Source organism: Sciurus vulgaris, assembly GCF_902686455.1.
Source record: "Sciurus vulgaris genome assembly, chromosome: 2".
Taxonomy (NCBI): Eukaryota; Metazoa; Chordata; class Mammalia; order Rodentia; family Sciuridae; genus Sciurus; species Sciurus vulgaris.
The window spans coordinates 70,187,339-70,194,737 of record NC_136462.1 but is presented as its reverse complement, the minus strand read 5'-3'; the positions used below and the strand labels follow the sequence as shown (position 1 = coordinate 70,194,737).

Below are 7,399 nucleotides of genomic sequence, written 5' to 3'. Positions count from 1 at the left end.
AGACTCCCACGGATTTCAAAGGGAAAAATTTGTTTACATTTTAATAGGTGGCTGCCCTCATATTTGTAGGATGGCTACCACAATTCCAAACATTCCATCCTGACATGGCACTGTGCAGCAGAAAAATGGGGTGCTTCCTCCTGTGTATCTTTCTTAGTAAGCAACAGTTGCTTTTTTAGAGGGATGGGGTGTACAGATTCTTGGAGGAATCATATATTTCCAGGAAACAATCGAAATCTTGCTGTAGTTTTGACTTCACAGAAGGGAGGGCACATACCTCATTCTGAACTGAAGAACGTAGAGTGAAATTTTCATTTCATGTTTCTCTTTTGTCTGTGTTATAGCAGGGTCCACTGGTGCGTACCTGTAGTCCTGCCTCCTTCTTCCTTGCCAGCAGAGTCTTGATTTTGTGCCTACCTCACCCTCCTGACGTGGTTAAATCCTGATTAGTCTACACCAGCTATAGTCAGTTCCTCCTACCCCACCCGTCGCCCCCAACACACACACACACACACACACACACACACACACACACACACACACACACACAGGCGTACCCAGGATGATTTAGGAAAGAGCATAAAACATGATTCTGGCTAATGAGAAATACAGGGAAATCTGTGATGGGGGCTTCTGGAAAAGATTTCTATATTCTTAAAAACAGACATAGAAGGTGTATACCCAGGAGTGGAATTACTGGGTTATGTGGTAACTCTATGTTTAAGCTTTTGAGGAACTGCCAAACTTTTCCAAAGTGACTACCATTTTATAGTCCCATCCACAGTGTATCAGTGTTCCATATCTCTGCATCCTCACCAATACTATTATGTATCTTTTTGATTATAGCCATCCTAGTGAAGGTGAGGTGGCATCTCAATGTAGTTTTGATTAGCATCTCACTTAGGGCTAATGATATTGAACTCTTTAATGTGCTTATTGGTCATTTGTTTATCTTTTTTGGAAATCTGTCTATTCATATTCATTGCCTTTTTTGTGTGTGTGTGTGTGTGTACAGGTTTCATATTTTTTATTTTATTTCGTTGTTGGGTACTGGGGATTGAACTCAGGGGCACTCAACCACTGAGCCACATCCCCAGCCCTATTTTGTATTTCATCTAGAGACACAACAGAATATTTTTTCTTCCAGCATTTAAAAATAACATTCACAAACATTTTTAAGAAGGTTGCCTGTGTAATCAGGGTGGTGATCTTGAATTTTAGGAAAAGTGTTCTTGACACAGATTGTTTATAGGTACATTTGGAAATTGCTTTCTAGTCATGATAAACATTGTGCACAGGTTTTAAAAATGTCCCCACTTTAGCTTTAAAAAATTAGCCTGGCCAAACATTTTCTTTTGCCAGAAGCAATGATCTTGAGAACCCAAACTAAAAACCTGGTAAAAGGAAAAATACCTGGGCTCAACAGAAGTCCCAGAATTTGTCTTTAACTAGAAAACAATTTACATGGAAGTTTTTAAAAGGTCTTTTAACAAGCTACCTTGGGAGCTCAATTCAAAAATAGATGCACTAAAAAAAAATGTTTCAGCGCAGCTCCAAAAATCTTTATAAATACAGCAATTTGGAAGGATGATCCTGGATCAGAAGTGTTATTCCTTGTGTGCATCTACTTTACGTGTAGATGCCTCAACGCAGTTGTCGTACTTGTCTCAGTAATTTCGTCTTGAGTAGCGGTCATAGCCACCCTGGTTTCTGCCACTATAGTCTGGGGACGGTCTGTATCCATATCCATCTATATCCTCCAGGTTGATTGTGATACCTGCCACTCCCTTAACCCTGGTTCCCACCACCTCTAGAGGAGCTGCGACCATGCCCATGGGCCCCAAAGGCATTCCCTCTGGTGCCCCCCGCAGACTTGTCTGCATGGTCCCTATGGATCTGCTGACCCTCCAGGGAATCTCCTCCCTTCATGGCTTTCGTGGCATTGGAGGCATGTTCTGAGTTGGTGAAGGTGATGAAGCCAAAACCCTGGGATGGCTGAGTCTCCCAGTCCTTGACAACAACCACCAGGAAAGGCCCAAAGCTGCTGAAGTTGTCTCCCGTGCCTGCTCATTAGTATTGAAGTTGAGTCTTCCCACCAAGAGCTTTCCTTCTTCAGAAGACATGGCAGTGATTTTGAGTCCTAGAAATTAGAAGTAAAGATGCTGGAGAGAGAGAAAGCTCTGAAGAGCAGGGAGAATAACCATTGCCTATTTTTTAAAAAATAATTAATGTTATTTTTTTTATGGTGATAGAAAAAATGAATAGAAAATATCAGAGTTCCACATATTTCCTGCCATCCAACCTCCACATATCCACACAGTTTCCCCTGTTATTAACATCTAACTTTATATAGAGTGGTACATTTATTATAGGAGTCAATATATTAATAATAACATATTATTATTAACTAAAGACCATAGTTTACATTAGGGTTCATGCTTTGTATTGCACATTGTATGAGTTCTCAGAAATTTATGACATGTATCATATGGAGTAGTTGTACTGCCCCCAAATTGCGGGTGCTCTGCCTATTCATTCCTCCCACCCCAATTTCCCCCAAACCTTGAAAGACCACCAATCTTTTTAGTGTTTCCATCATGTTATATAGGTGGAATCGCATAGACTGTATCCTTTTCAAATTGGCTTATTTCATTTAAAAATGCACTTTATGGCTCCTTGATGTCTTTTCATGACCCGATAGCTTATGTTTTAGTCAACTTTTTTGCTGCTGCAACTAAAAGATCTGACCAGAATAATTTTAGGGGAGGAAAATTTTTATTTGGGGACTCGCAGTTTCAGAGGTCTTAGTCCATAGAAGGCTGGCTCCACTTCTTGGGGCTCAAGGTGAGGCGGAACAACATGGTAGAAAAGTGCGGCAGGAGAGTGTGGCAGAAGTTCGTGCCTCACATGATGATCTGAAGCACAGAGAGAGAAGACTCCATTTGTCTGATAAAAACATATACCCCGAAGTCACACCCCCACTGACCATCTCTTCCAGCCGCACCCTACCACTTCAGTTACCACTGAGTTAATTCCTATCAGGGAATTAATTCACTTATTGGATTAAGACTCTCACAACCCAATCATTTCTCCTCTGAACCTTCTCAAAACCCAATCATTTCTCCTCTGAACCTTCTTGCATTGTCTCACACGTGAGCTTTCGGAGGACACCTCACATCCAAACCATAACATTCTGCTCTGGTCCCCCAAAACTCACACTCATCTGACAATGCAAAATACATTTGATTCATTCCCAAGAGTCCCCACAATCTCAACAGTACCGAGATTGCTCGAAGTTCAAGTCCAAAGTCTTCTCTGAGGCTCAAGGCAATTTTGCATTGTGAGATCCTGTAAAATCAGAAAAATTTACAAGTATCCAATATTTAAAGATACAGAGTAAACATTTCTATTCACAAAACTAGGGGCATAGAGAGAAGAGGTAGGACCAAACCAAGACTGGTATCCAGCTGGGCAAACAAGTCCTGTAGTTCTGTTCAGCATCTGGGGCACATGGTATCATGATGTTTTCTCCAAAGGGCTTGTGTAGCTCCAACCCTGTGGCCACGTTGGTTGCAGCCCAAGTGGCCTCTCTGTTGGTTTGTCTCTGCTCAATTCCTGCAGCTTTCCTAGAATGATGTCCCAAGTTACTGGCATTTCTTACTCTGGGGGGTCTCCAAAGCAACTTCAGCTTCTTCCTCAAATCTCTATACCTTGCCTTCTGAGGGAGTGCCTGCAGGGACTCTGACCTATGCCTGATTTCCAAGGCCTTCCTTCGAAATCTTGGTGAAAGCCTCCATGACCTGCTAACTCCATCCTGCATTCCTGCAGAACCAGCGCTGTGTGGTTGAAGCCAAGGTCTGCCACCATCTTGAGCAGTAGCCAAGCCTCCAGGGAACTTAGCTGCAGCAGCCTCTGAGTATCTGGGTGGTCGAGCATGTTGAAGAAACTTCCTAGGTCACCTTGTGCAAGAAGGATTCCCCACTCTTCTCTTTTCCAGAGAATTTTCACTTTTACTCCCTTGAGCCTGAGATGGGTGTGATCTTGCCAGCTCCTGAGATGCTCTCGAGCCATCGTTCTCATTGTCTCTGGGCAGCCTTTAGCATTTCTTTAGTGGTGGTAACATCTTTAAGTGCAATTTCCTTAACCCCAGTTTTATTCTCACCTTTGAAGTCCAAGTTTTTCAAATCTTTCTGCTCTACTTTCTGCTCCTGATCGGCACAATAAATCTGGCTAAAAGTCACCAACAATATCCATGCCACCTCCTGAATGAAATTTCTTCTGCCAGATTAAGAAGTCCATTGCTTTTAAAATTGGTCTCACAGAAAGTTTCTGGACATAGGCAAAATGCAGACAACTTCTCAGCCAGAACATAACACGTATGACCTCTACTCCAAATTCCAGTAGTGTCCTCCTTTTCCCCTTGAGCCCTGTCTTCACTGTTCACAGTCCTAATGGCATTATGGCCTTCTGAGCTCCCATCAGAATCATCCACTAAGCTTGGCTTACAACAGTCTAAAGCTTTTCCAGCTTGCACTGTTAAGCATCTCAAAATTCTTCCTACCAGTTCCAAAAAAGCTCAGAAAGCTTCTGAACCACATGGTCACCTTAGTTACAGCAATAACCCCACTTCTTAGTACCAATTTCTGTTTTAATCAGCTTTTTCACTGCTGTGATTAAAAGGACCCAACCAGAACAACTGTAGAGGAGGAAAAGTTTATTTGGGGGCTCATGTTTTCAGAAATCTCAATTCATAGATAGCAGACTGCCTTCCTCAGGGCTCAAGGTGAGGCAGAACATCATGATGGAAGAGTATGGCAGAGAGAGGTGGCTCACATGATGATCAGCAAGCAGAGAGAGAGAGAGAGAGAGAGACAGACAGACAGACAGACAGACAGACACTCCACTTGCCAGATACAAATATGTACCCTAAAGTTATGCCCCCAACAACCACCTCTTCCAGCCACACCCTACCACTGCAGTTACCACTCAGTTAATCCCTATCAAGAGATTAATTAACTGATTGGGTTAAGAATATCACAACCCAACTATTTCTCCTCTGAACCTTCTTGTATTGTCTCACACATGAGCTTTTAAGGGATACCTCACATACAAACGATTACAGCTTTTTTCTTTTAGTCATCAAATAATATTCCATCGTGAAGATGTACTACCATTTAACCATTCATCTATTGAAGGACATTTTGATCACTTCTACATTTGGGGAATTTTGAGTAAGTGGCTCTTAACATTGGTGTGCAGGTATTTGTGTGTATGTGTTTTCAATTCATTTGGATAAAGGAGTGCAGTTGCTGGATCATAGGGTAAGAGTATGTTCAATTTTGTAAGTGCCTGTGCCATTTTACCTTCCTACCAACAATGAATGAAAGTTCCTATTTCTCCTTTTGCCTATTTTTAAGTTGGATGATATGTCTTTTTATTATGGAGTTGTAAGAATTCTTTATATATCTTAGATATATATATCTCTTCAGTAAATGATTTGCAAAATCCTTACCATTCTGTGGGTTGTCTTTTCATTTCCTATTTGAAGTACAGGATTTTTTGAAAATGAAGTCCAACTTTCTTCCTTCTTTCTTTTCTTTCTTTCTTTCTTTCTTTCTTTCTTTCTTTCTTTCTTTCTTTCTTTCTTTCTTTCTTTCTTTCTTTCTTTCTTTCTTTCTTTCTTCCTTCCTTCCTTCCTTCCTTCCTTCCTTCTTTCTTTCCTTCCTTCTTCCTTTTTCTTTTTCTTTTCTTTCCTCCCTCCCTCCCTCCCTCCCTCCCTCCCTCCCTCCCTCCCTCCCTCCCTCCCTCCCTCCCTCCCTCCCTCCTTCCTTCCTTCCTTCCTTCCTTCCTTCCTTCCTTCCTTCCTTCCTTCCTTCCTTCCTTCCTTCCTTCCTTCCTTCCTTCCTTCCTTTCATCTCTCCTAGGTAATGGGGATTGAACCCAGGGGCACTGAACCACCTTTTTATTTTTTTTATCTTATTTAAAAAAAAATTTTTTTTTAGTTGCAGATGGACACAATGCCTTTACTTTGTTTATTTTTATGTAGTGCTGAGGATCAAACCCAGTGCTTCACATGTGCTAGGCAAGTGCTCCACCACTGAACCAAAACTCCAGCCCTTATTTCTTATTTTGAGTCAGGGTCCCCCTAAGTTGCTTAGGGCTTTGCTAAGTTGCTGAGGCTGTCTTTGAACTTGCGATCCTCTGCCTCAGCCTCCTGAGCTGCTGGGATTACAGGTGTGTGTGTGTGTGACTCAGTTCTCTTTTTCTATTGTTACTTTTCCTTTTAATGTCTTGACTAAAATGATTTTGTATAATTCAAGATCATGATTTATTCCTACATTTTATTCCAAAAGTTTGATAGTTTTAGCTATTTGCTCCATTTGGAATTAATTTTTATATGTGATGTAGTGAGGAGCTCAATTTCATTCTTTGACATGGACATATCCTGTTATCCAGAATTTTTTTTTTTGGGAAGACTATTCTCCCCCATTGAATTGTCTTTACACTATTATTAAAATCAATTGACCATAAAAATAAGGGCTTGTTTTGAATTCTCGATCCTGTTTTCCTCATCTGCATTTGTCTGCTCATGCCAGCATCACATTGCCTTGACTCCTGCATCTGTATGGGAAAATTGGAATTGAGAAGTGTGAAATCTCCAACTGTTCTTTTTTTCAAGATTGTTTTGTCTGATCTGGGTCTCTTGTATTTCTATATGAATTTAAGAATTTGTCAATTTCTGCAAAGAACTAGCTATGATTTGGACAGGGATTGTATTAAACCTACAAATCAATTTTGAAAGTATTGTCATCTTAAACAGTAAGTCTTTTCCGATCTATGAACATGGGATGTCTTCCAATTTATTTAGACCTACTTTGATTTATCTCAATGTTTGGTAGTTTTCAGAATATATTTTAAGATTTTAAAAGTTACATTTCTGAATATTTTATTCTTTTTAATACTACTACAAATGGATTTTTAAAAATTTCATTTTGAATTGTTTGTTGTTAGCATAGAGAAATACAACTGATTTTTGTTTTTTTTTATAATGTATTTTTTTTAATTGTAAACAAATGGGATACATGTTGTTTCTCTGTTTGTACATGGCGTAAAGGCATACCATTTTTGTAATCATAAATTTACATAGAGTAATGTTGTTTGATTCATTGTTATTTTTTCCCTTCCCCCCACCCCTCCCACCCCTCTCACCCCTCTTTTCCCTCTATACAGTCCTTCCTTCCTCCATACTTGCCCCCCTCCGTAACCCTAACTCTAACCCTAACACTAACCCTTCCCTCGCCCCATTATGTGTCATCATCTACTTATTAGCGATATCATTCGTCCTTTGGCTTTTTGAGATTGGCTTATCTCACTTAGCATGATATTCTCCAATTTCATC

General features: G+C 40.4%; 1 pseudogene across 1 annotated transcript; it reads right to left on the bottom strand.

Annotated features, from left to right (window-relative positions):
• Positions 1–1,607: 1,607 nt before the first annotated feature.
• Positions 1,608–2,123, bottom strand: LOC306655287 (RNA-binding protein 3-like; annotated as a pseudogene). Its single transcript has one exon. The product of its transcript is annotated as an RNA-binding protein 3-like (transcript).
• Positions 2,124–7,399: the final 5,276 nt, after the last annotated feature.